Source organism: Cygnus olor, chromosome Z (genome assembly GCF_009769625.2).
Source record: "Cygnus olor isolate bCygOlo1 chromosome Z, bCygOlo1.pri.v2, whole genome shotgun sequence".
NCBI lineage: Eukaryota > Metazoa > Chordata > Aves > Anseriformes > Anatidae > Cygnus > Cygnus olor.
This window is the reverse complement of record NC_049198.1, coordinates 15,457,997-15,470,615: the sequence shown is the minus strand read 5'-3', so window position 1 is coordinate 15,470,615 and position 12,619 is coordinate 15,457,997.

Below are 12,619 nucleotides of genomic sequence, written 5' to 3'. Positions count from 1 at the left end.
AGTTGTTGATGAATAGCTGACAAAAGGGGGTAATTCTGTGGAAAAGCATAGATAGGCTAGCAGGTGCTGAACTTATCAAAGGGTGCAAAGATCAGGTGACGTGTTTATGTTTAGTGTTACTTAAAATTATACTACATTTACATTAATAAATACATATTAGTAAAAAGTACTAAAAATAAGAAACTATGAACTGTGATGACTGGCTTAATGGGTACCAGGGACCTTCTATGCAAAGTTCTAAAGGTTCTCTGGAGCACACTCAGCTACGTATGGAAAATGTTACACCACCTCAAAATGTGCCTTCCCTCAACAAGAATAGTCTGCCTGTTTGTTCTGTGTTTTGAACTACAGGCTGTAAAATGCCAGTAATAAATATCTTTTGTGCAAGAGTGAGTACAAGTCACTGTAAAAAAATTATATATTCTTGTTTCATAATATATGCGTAGAGTTTTGTGCTTTATCCAGATTTGTTTCAAAGTTAAATGTGCATAGAAACAACGTGGAAAATTAACACTTTCTCATTTTTAGATTATCGTTTAACATTTTTGGTAACTCTATATCCTCCATCAGTCCTTCAGACTGGTACTGTACCATAAGATGCTTGATTCTCACTTCAAATGATTTCTCTTTCTAGCTGTGTTTAAAGATCGGATGATGGGGTACTTCTTAGATAGTTTAAAAATGCATGTGTTCATTTTCTGCATTTCTAGCAGTTCTACCAAAGCAACACATAAGCACCATGCAGAAATAAATATATTGAGGAAAGTAGCAAGCACCTGTCACATGTGACTTCTTTCTGTCCCTCTCCAGACAGACGTTAATCTTGTGCCTCTTCCTGACATTTAGACAACATTATCTCAGGCCGTGGATAGATTTTTAAGGTAAAGTGACACCTAGTTTGTGGGTAGCCAGGTTAAAGAAAAAAAGAAGTTAAATATTTGTTTCAGCCCACATCACCTAGGAGATGCACCTCCCTATTATAAATGAACTTCCTAACATTTTCTTACCAGTGCATTTCAACTGCATTGATTTTTCCAGCTATGCAGTGATATTTGCCGTGTGTAGAAAAAACATAGCAAAAATAAACCAACCCTAAAAACATATCTTGATGAATTTGTGCTTTACTGCATTGTCACAATTGAATTAATATGAAATACAAAAAGTATATGAATTACACAAAAAATTTGTCTACTCAAGGTAGTAGCTTCATGCACAGTGTGCAATACATATCACTAAAATATTACTGTTAACTCATACATTTCTTATGCCAACTGAAACTATTTCCACGTATTTTCAAGTTGTACTTTTAAAGTTAAAGGAAGAGGTTGTACTGATTTTAATGGATTGCTGTCTTAAAAAGTAGGTTCTCATAACTGCCAAGTTAAAAATGTTTGAATGTTTGAGTCCCCAGCCCCCCCAAAAAAGCAAGATAAAATTTCTCTTAATTCCATGTTGGCCTTAACAGAAAGAATGAATGCATTTCCTATCATCTTACATTCTAATTTAGAATATAATCTGTATTTTCACATAACTACAGGTACCGTTTTTTCTGCAGTGAAGTACATTGTATTAATGGTCGTGTGCCTTTAACCAGTTATTGATAAGTGAATTATTCATAATTGATGCCATCCTCTAAGGAAAATGTTGGTGAGTTTGAATTAAATTGAAATAATTTTAATTTTAGTGGTCAGCCTATTGGTAGTGGCTTATTATTGGAAGGACATTTCCCCTGCTAATGGAAATAAAGTTCTAGAAAGAGACTTAGAGGGAGGGGTTAAAATTTAATCTAAGGAATCGTTAGTACAATGTTCATTTTGAGTACAGATATATGTATTTACTCCACCAACTTCTCCCAGAATGAAACAAAGTGATGAAATGCACAAGAGCACATTTCAGTTTAACTATTTGAGCTGATCTAAATTCTGTCACTTATGCAAATTTATTCACAGCAGTAGAAATTTGTATTGTAAGCGTTGCATAGCGTGGGCTTTGATCAACTGGCAATTTGAGTCCACCAGTTAGGATTTGTTTCCCTGTTGTGGGCAGACCTTGCTTTGAAGCAAAGGAAGTGCTGTCAGGGTGAAGTACCCTTTGCATTCATTACAGAAACAGTAGTAAGATTTTCCTCAGAACACTAAATTGATACCCCCAATTCTGTGTTCTTTACATTGAATTGTAAATTTGAATGTTGCATGGTAGAACTGCTTTTTTTTGTTTATAACAGAAGAGTAACATTAAAGGTAAATAGTACTTGTATTTATGTGTATCACACATCTTTGATGCTTATATAATCACTTTCTATTTCTGTAACCTAAATTTGTATTTAATTTTCCTGAGGGAAGGAGGAGTGTTTGAATGTATAGGAGATCCAGACATACTACTACTTAGCAAAAAAAGCTTGTATAGCAATGTTAAGGAAATCTTCAGAATATTGAGAACCAATTAAAAGAAATTATACTGTATTCCTTTTGACAGAAGTGTTAAACAAATTTCATTTTGTAAAAACGTGTTTAATCAAAACCAGCTGACTGAAAACATTTGCACTGAGCAATCTGTGAAAGTGAATTTGTATACTGCAGCTATGGCAGGGGTAACCCCCCACGTCAGACTATATGCTGTGTTGCCACATCCACTACAGAAGCAACTCCTTCGCCCAAGGAATGTTATCATTCTCCTTGGAGCCTTCCTCATGCTGTCAAGTAAACCTGATCTTACTTTGATCTTAGACATTCTTCGCCTTCACGTAGCATTTGGTAAGGATTCCTGAACAGGTGTGGGGTAGTTTCCTTAATCTGCTTTTGCTCATTCATAACAAGTATTTCGATAGCCTAAGTTGGCAGCTGTGAGTTTTAGTACAGGAGCTGTGGTAAAGAAACAAAACCAAAGATGTCAGACATAACAATGGCATAAGGAATTTTCAACATCCACGATGTTCAGGGTCACTTTGTCATTTACATTAGCAGACTGTTCAGTCCTACAAGGGCACTTCGAAAGTTTGTAATGCTGCTGGTTTCACATTTACATTTCAATTTAAATTGCTGATAGCCAAAACCAGCTTCTTTTCGTGTATTGCTGCCAACAACTTAGAAGGAAATCTTGTGAGGACCCCTCTAAAAATGTGAAATGTTCCGGGACAAATGAGTACTGTAAGATTCAAGTCATAAGGCTTTATCAGTGTAACTTCAACAAAATAATCTATTTGTTCGTTTAACTCTTTATAATAGATAGAGCCAAGCATTCAGTTATACCCTTGGTCTTACTGTGGATTCATGGATAGGGTTTGGGGGGGTTCTGGTACAGAATACCCTAGCTAGCAAAACCTTTTAACATTAGCTGTTTTTGTTTCATTAGTCCTCAGAGAGACAGGCTTTCCCTTCTTCTAGACACATGTCAAGGTGAAAGTTTGAATGACTTGCAAGAATATTTTGGGTGAATGCTTTATATGTCTTGTGCATAAAACGCGAATAAGCAACTAAATGCATGTTACAACTTCATACCATAAAAATGTATGCACATAATTTATTTGTACATTACTTCCCCAAAGTAAGAACAATTCGACATGCTGTTACATCCTAGGCATCTGTTGGCCAATAATGTAGATCCATCTCACAGCAAACAGTCGTAGACTGCCATTATATCCGTGTGTGGCCAGTCAGTCCGTGCAGTGGTGCGCAGATCACCGTGTAGCTCTTCCCACAAGAGACGTCTACTGGTGTACAGGATTGCATTCTTCTTGCCATGTTTTGCCCTAACCCAGGGGCAGCTGACTAAAATGGCAGCTGAGGCAGGTAGCTCTGATGCAGACAAGGTGAGATGAATCCCACATTTCCCTTTAGGTATCTTCTAACTCTTCTACGATGCCAACACAAAAGTCACAGTAGGTCTGAAGACTGTCTCAGCAGTGGGCAGAAGGGCAGGTGTGTACTTGTCTAGAAAGTTATGTTCAACACTTGAGAGTGAGAAGTGAGGATGGTGGAGAAGGATAAAGGCCAGATTTTTTTTTGTTTGTGATTTGAACAGGAAAACATCAATGAAAAGACAAAACACAAAACACCAATGGCAGAGTTGCTTTGCATTATTTTTTTCTCCATACAGTTGTTCTACCCCTCCAGCTTGTGGAAGGACTGGCCTTTCAGTGAGCTTGTTTGCATTACCACACAGTGTACACATGCCCTGTGCTTCCATGAAGGATCGCAGAATCACAAAAGCATTTATGTAGGAAAAGACCTCCAGGACCATCTAGCCCAACCTTTAACCTAGCACTGACCAATCAAGCACTAAACCATGTCGCTGAGAAATGAACAGGTGAGAGGTTTCAAGTGCAGAGGTGAAGGTGAGTTATATGATCGCAGCTGAACGCTCTGCTACTGAGCTGCTGATGGTACCTGACACTGACGGTGCGGGGGAAGCATCTCTCAAAAGCAGCAGTATTGACTGAGGTAGAGAACAGGCTATTTCCCTGGCACTGATGATGTTTCCTTACGCAAGAATATCATGCCAGTTTCCCTGGCAGAAGTTACTTTATTGATGGAGATAAAAGCTTTAGTTTTCAGCTCAGATTCCAGCCAGCTTGGCAAACTGCCATAATTACATCTAGAGAGGTAACAAGCACAGATTTTCTCTGTGTAATGAGAACAGCTTCTCCTAAAATCTTTGAAATATATATTATATCCAGACTTGAAAAAATGTGGCAGAATAATCTGTATATAAGACATTGTTTGAAAACACTCTCCTATCACATTTGCAAAGGGAATTTGGTATTTCTGCTTACTTTCTATCACAAAGAAACCCATACTTGCTGGCATTTGGGGAATAAATTAATAGCCTACTTAAAGGAGAAGGAGATGACTTATAGAGATACATAGAGAAGAAAGTGTTTTACTAAGTTGTTTGTTTATCTCCTGCTTGACCTGTTTTTTTGTTGTGCCATGAGAGTGGCTGTAAGGTTTGTTGTGTTACTCAGGCCGTCTGAAGGAGGTAACTGCTAGGCTTTCAGAATCAAAACAGTGAACAGAAGTGTCCCGTGACATGCACGAAATACATTTTAATGCTATTAGGTGTTACATCCCTTCACAACTTATCAAAGCAAAACGTCTTGCCTGACACTTGTTTTCTTCCCTCTACTATTCCTATCTCCACAAGTCACCTGCTGGTAACATTTAGCACAGATACCTTTATCTCCCAAGTGCTTTATAAGCATTACTTAATCTCACTAGGTCCTTAATTAAGCTTAAATATATATATATACATATATAAAACATATACATATATAAAACAAACAAACAAACACAAACAAAAAAAAACAAACAAAAACAAACAGGGAAGCTGGGCCAGATAAGTATGTTCAAAGAGAAATTTTTCAAAGCTGAAGAAGTAGAGCTGATTGGGGAATGCTGGGATGAAATGTAGTTTTTCAAGAAAAAGACAGCTCCAGAGAGGAGCTTGTTTCAAACTTGGCAATTTCTAGCAGGGAATTTCATGGTTAAAAGATATATCAGTCACATCCTGCTAGCTGGCCTGAAATGATGAAACAGTTTGGGTTTTAGATCTACAGAAAGAGAACAGGTTATTGCAAACCACTTTCCAATGCCAGGAAACAGGCTTTGGAATAGCGACAAGGAACTAAGGCAATAAATTCACTTGCCAAAGTAAACCTCCTTCCTGCCCCAAGTCTGTAAATACAAACGTGCAACAGTGTTGTTCCATCCAAGTGTCTGATGGACTGGAAGCCATCAGGTAACTGGAGAAGGGGGAGCAAAGGAACTATGGTGGCGAGTGTGCGTGAGGCTTTTGGGGAGCAGAGCTCACGGCAGGGCGGGCAGCCCCTACCTGCTGCATGGCTCCATCCTTGCCCCAGCGTTATGCTCAGGGGGTGCCTGAGGACAGAGATGCAGCACGGGGGAATGTTTGCTTGCCTGACTTTCAGTGGTCAGTGTAACCTGGAAGGGGTTTCAGTGCAAAGTTGATCATGTGTCTTTCCAATCTGCTGGTCAAATTGTATTCTGCCAGCCCTGTGCAGCCTCAATTAGTTAGCTGGGAGATGGGTTTGCTTCACTGTGCAAATTCAACACCATCACCTTTGTTGTAAGTGAGGAATATGTGGTGGCCACGTTTCTTTAAGTGGAACTCAAAAAGAAAAAAGAAAAAAAAAAAAGAAAAAAGAAAAAGCAAGCCAAATCCAGCAAACAAAACACAAAACTCTTCCTGGTATTAGTGAGTGAGGACTGCAGAAGCAGGCATATCATTAACAACATCCTTATTAATAATGTATTTGTTCTGGGTAGTGCAGGAAGGTTTCAGTCACTCATTATGTTGTCTGTTGTATAACAATGACACAGTCCCTTACCAAGTAGTCTCCAATCTAGTCTGTTTTATATCTTCTAGGTAACATTTAACTATAAAAATGTAAATGAAAAGAGAAGAAATGATCCTGGTCTTGTTTAGCTTCAAGTAATAGACTTGCAAATCATAAATTATATATATATTTTTTCAAAATGTTGGCATTTTCAATGCCCCTTGGACTTGTGAAACTCAAGCACCTGGTCTTCCAGAAAGAGAGCTGCCAAACTTGCCCCCCACAGTTGATTTTTTTTCTTAATTTCTCTTTAAAAAAAAAAAAATCTTCAGTAGATTTTTGCACCAAAGTTCTTTTGTGCCCTTCTATAAGAAGGGGGGATTAAAATCAAAACAGGCAGGGCAAGCAGGTGTTTCAGATGAAGGCTCCTCATGCAGTGAGTTTTCCCCATTTACACCAACTCCTGATGCAGGACGAGCATTAGGAGGAAATCCACACACGGACCTGGGGTAAAAACACAGCACTCTGGCTTGTGCTCTGCACAAAGCTGCGATCAGGGACCTGGGCACCCTTCAGAAAGGGAAGATCCTTCACCAAAGCTCCCTTCTCCTGTCTGAGCTCCGTCTGTGAGAAGCACAAACGAAGTCATGAAGCTCTTTTTCCTCTTCCCCAGCTTCCAAACTTATGCTGAGCATAGGGAAAGTGTGAATTTGATCCTGTGAATGAGTAACCAGGCACACTACGCCGGACTAAAGAGCACGCCACGGCCTCAGAGCTGCAGGGGTCTCTGTTACCTGGCAGGAGGGAGACCACCAGAGGCAGCCTGAAAACCTTGGTGCCAGCTCAGTAACGAAGATGTAACGTGGGCGTGATGGTTTACAAGGCAAAATTTAATTTCCCGGTACAACCAATGGCTGCAAGAGATCATAGTTCAGGGTTAATAGTGACTTCACAAGCCACACTAACAGTCGGTGAATTTGGGTTAGGAAAGAGGGAGAATCACATTTATTCCCCGTAAAATTGTTGCAAGTCTGTTGATCCTCACGTTTTGATGTAACGTCTGTCATGTACAGCCCTGTGTTAGTATAACCTCGTGCAGTGGTTATGTTTGCGTTTGCCCCTGCGTAAATCTCTTGTGACCATAAACATGTTTTAGCCAAAGCGTAAGACCAGAACATCTGTATTTATTTATGTTTGTGGAAAAGAGCACCAACTATTTTTTTTTAAACTTGGTTTGATTAGTTTCCATTGAACATTTGTCACTTGTGTTATGCCCCTATACAGACAATGTTGGGGTTTAAAAGATAGGGAAATCCAGGTAGATGTTCAGAATCTATGCTCTGAAAACCAGTCTCAAGCTCTTTTGGGCTCAGGAGAAGCAGGTTAGAAAAAAAGCATCATGCTGAACTAGACCACTGGTCAGATATTGGCCCTACAGGCGTGCATTTTCACCCATGGTGTGTTTGTGAGTTTTTGCATGTGTTTGTCTGGTTTTTGCATTTCAGAATCCAAATTAACAGACTCTGTCTCGTCCAAAAGTCAGTTAAGGCCTACGACGAAAAAAATGCCGACAAAACTTAGGAGCACCTGGTCTTTGGTACTCAGCCTTGTCATGAGAAGTCTTTTGAGAGACAGAGTTGAGAAAAGAGTATGTGGACAACTGATGTAAACTTCATATTTTGGGTTTGGTTTGAGAGAATTACTAAGCTATGTAGCCAATAAAATCTCTTAAAATAAGGATCTTTAATAGGAAAGCATGCAGAATTGTTGGTCTTTGTTCTATTAAGAAACACAAATTCCAATATTCTTATTTCCTGTTTTATATCTCAGCATCGGGTTATCACCTGAATAAAGCAGCAGCCAGCCATGGAAAACCTCCACTCTCCTTTCTTTTTAGTGCATGCAGGTCCTCTCAGAGCCTCTCTCACATGGTCTTCCTCTGCAGTAAAACTGGCTTGTAAAGGGTAGAGGGGTTGAGAGGGGAAGTGTTATAGCTGCCAGCCTGAGAAAGGGACTTCACAACTTCCACAACTTCCTAAGGGCTTACTTTGCGCTTTTTTTTTCCCCCCTGACCTGGGAGATTAATAACATCTTCTGTTTCTCCCTCTGTCCATTTTCCCAGTGAAATAGGTCCTTTTTCTCAACCTCCATAACAGCATGTCAACTTTTAAAGTCATATTGGAGATATGGAAAGGGCTTTAGTTTGGACATCCCAGATAATGGAAACACTCTGCTGGCAGCCAAGCCATCCAGTCCACTGGCAATAATGCACTCTGGCAGTCCTAAAGAAAGTTTGTGAGGTGAATCCTGCTCTCTGCTCATGCTTTCTCCATGCTATTTCCATTGGGGAAGAGAGATGCTACCACAGTAAGAGCTAAAATCCAGTAAAGGCACCTGCAGGTAAATGCCTGGCTGTTGCTTCGTGTCTGTGGGGTCAGCTGCTGCAGATGCAATACCTGCAAAGGACATTTTTTTGAAACAGACAGTAGAAAAAAGGAGGTGTTTCTCTGCACTTTTGGCACTGGAGACAGAGCTGGCACCACACCTTCGTCTTCCTGGTGCAGAGAGCCTGAAGCCTCCTTCCCAGCACAAAAGCCTGCATTATTCTGCTGAGCTCCGCTTCCACCCCAGTCTATAGCAACCTAACGGTCAGGAGGCCCGCTGAGGGAGCAGGAGATCCAGGCTCAGGCCCTCACCCCTAGGTGCCAGGCAATAGCAGAGGCTGGGACAAGTGCCCCCATCTCCCCCCGCCGCGGCTGCAACTGCTGCACGGGGTCCTGAGCCCCAGCTGGGCAGTGAAGAGGGAGCCATGGCAGCATCATCTGCCCGCGGGGACATCGGCCAGCAGGAAGGGACGTGGGTGCTCCAGTGCCTCCTCAAGGTGCCTCTCTTCCTTCCACCTGTGTAAGGTGTTGTCTAGAATAGGGAATGTCTGAAGAGATCATGGCTTGGGGTTTTATTACCCACACAAACAATTGGAGACATCTCTAGAAAGTCCAAAGTATAATTGTAAATTATATCCTCAGTTCATTCATGATTTAGGCCATTCTAGGAAAAAAAAATAGTTATTGCAAGTTGATTATTGTGTGCCTTAGCAGAGTAACGGGAAGTGAAGTCCAGAGAAGTCCATTACATCTACCAGTAAGCCAAGAGCAAAGGCTCAAATTAAGTCTTGCTGAAGACAGCAATGATCCAAAGTTGTTTTAACATGATTTATCCTGACTTAAAAAGTGGAATTGGTGGTTTTGTTCTTCACCAGTAATCAGCACTTCTGTTGGAAGTTTGGCTCCAGAGACTGGAAGGCTCTCAAGCCTCGGTTTCCTCATGTGTGCTGCACAGAACTTCTTGGTTTGGGGTGCAGGTACACGGGCAGGGCAGAAGCATGTGGCTACTGTTCCCCATGCCGTACCTTTCACTGCAGAAAGCTGTTCAAGGGCAAGGAGGGGGTTAAAGAAGGCCAGTTTACTCCTGCCTGTGCTTGTGTAATTGGAGAAAGGTGTGAGACACGTTAGAGTGCATTTTAGCATAGAGAAAGTCACAGTCCTCTGCTCAAAAAATTAAAGGCTTTGCTCTCAGACGTAGCTTTTCCATCAGTTAAAGTAGAAAAAAATCAAGACAGAACTTTAAAAATGGCTAAAGGAAGAATTTGCCTTGTTTCTCAGGGCAGAGGAATAACTACCTTCTCACTTGCAATACTTCTGCCTGCAGGTTAGAGCTTTCATTTGAGGTTTGAATTCAGTCCAGGCCAATATGTCAATAAAAGCCTTCACGTTCCTCCAGCCATAATTGCAACTAATGCCATTGTCAACTATGTCAGTGCAATTCTGGGAAAAGAATTTCTGGCTAACTTGTTCTTTCTTTGTATGTTGGATGGCTGCCTGTATGTTTAAGTGGAGTCATAGCACAATATTTGCTATTGTTTCCTGGCTTTATTTTTTATTTTGAATTTCTCAATGTCATAAAATGGAGTTATTTTCTCAGTTTACATTTTGCCCTGTTCTAATAGGTTTGACATTCTAAATTACTAGCACATTACACAGCCTCCATAAAGTGGAAATCATGTTCCGGGTCTGCCATAATCATCATTTCCTTGCTGTACTTTCCCATTGAAGTGAACATGCATTTATTTTGTTCTGGAGCTGTAAATGTCACTGTGAACTCTGAAGGCACAGAAGATGTTAAACTTGAGCTAAAATCTGACTGAAGAAGTGAGTTGTATTCAGCATGCCAGAGCATTTTCTCAGCAGCAGAGAAATGAATGCCTGCAGGTATCTGTGTTTGTTCTGTGTTTGCGTGACACAGGATATGTGTGTGTGTGTCTGAGCAGCCACCTGGGAACACTCTGCATTTCTTGTGCAGGGTGCTTTGGTTCCTTCTCCCACCCCATCCCTGCTACAGCCCAGCACACTCCTTACTCTTACTGGACTGAAACTTTTGCAATCTGTACCAGGCGTTTAAAACTGCATCTGGAGATCTCATGCAAAGCATTTGTCAGAGCAAACTACTTGGTGTCAGTATCCTCGGGGACACAAAGCACCCAGTTCTGCACTGTCGAGGAGACAAAACCCAATTAGTACTGACAGAAGCCATTTCTTTAGCACGTTACTTCAGTAACACTTTTTTTATTTAGCCTATTCCTCTTTGTGCTACGTTGAAGTACATTAATGCTGCTAATAGTCTTGTCCTTACCTAAGTTCATATTAATTAAGGTGCTGAGAGCTGTCTTAGCTTTGGTAGTGGCAGTTTAGACTTTTTAACAGATTTTTCACTGTAATTAAATGCCAGCAATGAGTCAGCTTGTTGATTTCAACACAAACGACTTCCCCGAAATCATACTTGAAGTGGCACACATTATCTTCTCCTCTTAACACAGTAGAGCCTCATTTGAATGTGTAGTACTCTGCAGGTGCCTTATTCTCTTATCCTGGTAGATAACAGTGTCAAGCAGGAACCAAGAGCTACGAAGTAAAGCTGTAATAGCCGGTCAGTTTGATCGCACGATAGTAATTTATTATGAGGCTGAACTGTAAAACTGGTGTTGGGACAGTGCAAGCATAGATTAAAGTCACTGAGGTTAGCAATTTCTTATATCTTGTGCTCTGGAAATTTAGGAATGGTAAGAACTGCTGTAATGAGCCAGAGCAAAGGTGAGCCTGGCTGAAGAGTCCATGGACTTCCTGAGCTGATTTTTCTAGTTCGCTCTTAGAAAAGGTCCCAGCAGACAGCCTGCATGGCACTGGCAGTGGTGGAGGGTGGCAAAATATGGAAACCACCTGCTGCTGGTGCAGTGCTCAGTTCAGGGAGACACCATGCGGTAATATTTCCAGGCATTAGAAAATGTGAACCTGTGACCTATGTCATGTGTAGCAGGAAATTTCAGGTGTTATTTTCCCCAGAGTTTTCCCCTGCATGAGTCAGGAAAACCCTTTTTGATGCCGCTCACAGAAGAATTACAGATATTATCAGCCTCCAAATACACAACTTTTTTTTTTTTTTCCTCATGGAAAGCCATGCGTTTGTTCAGATTGCGTGTTCCTCTAATATCACAGAAAATTATTGACATGGCTGCAGAAATGAGAGTTATGAGAAAATGGAGGGGTATATACCAGCGATATACCATTCCCAGCTGTCTTTTGCCAAAAAACCTTCCAGTCTCTTTCTTGAACAGCATGGCTGCTGCCCTACCAGCAGGTCAGAAAGGGGCTAAGGCGTGCTAAATAACACAGCCCTTGTTTAGGCTCTTTCACCAGCTGAAAACACGACACTCAAACACAAAGCTGGTGCACGGCAAGTGGCTCTTTGGGGCTGAGCCTGTTTACAGTGCAGTGGGTTTGGCCTGTGTGGTCGCATGTTTAGCTTTCACACAGAGGCAATATCTAATAACAAAGATGCTTGGTTTGTTTTTGTCCTCCTGATTTAATCCTGCAAATGTTTGTTTCCGAGGCATTTCTATACGCAGCACTTCTACTGCTGAAAAGCCTCCTCAGCGAGGAGGGCTCGGAGGATGCAACGGTGAGGCAGAGCGGCCTTGGTGCTGCCGCATAAGCAGAGCCTCCTCTCCCACCGGGCCGAGACTTCCCCGTCTGCATGTAAGAAGACAAGAAGAGGTAAGAAGAGGAGTCCTGCTGAAGCCCGCCGTGCCGTACAGGACGGAGCCGACTTCGAGCTGCTGCCCAGGGTGGGGCTGGCAATCACGTTCTTCCCCAGCAGCCGGGAGGTCGGGCCACACGATATTTCCTGTAACTCACAGCCGGCTCCCTCAGCATACCTCGGCTCCTGGGAGGAATGGATGTGAACTTAGTCACTGTTCTTGCTCTTCTAACA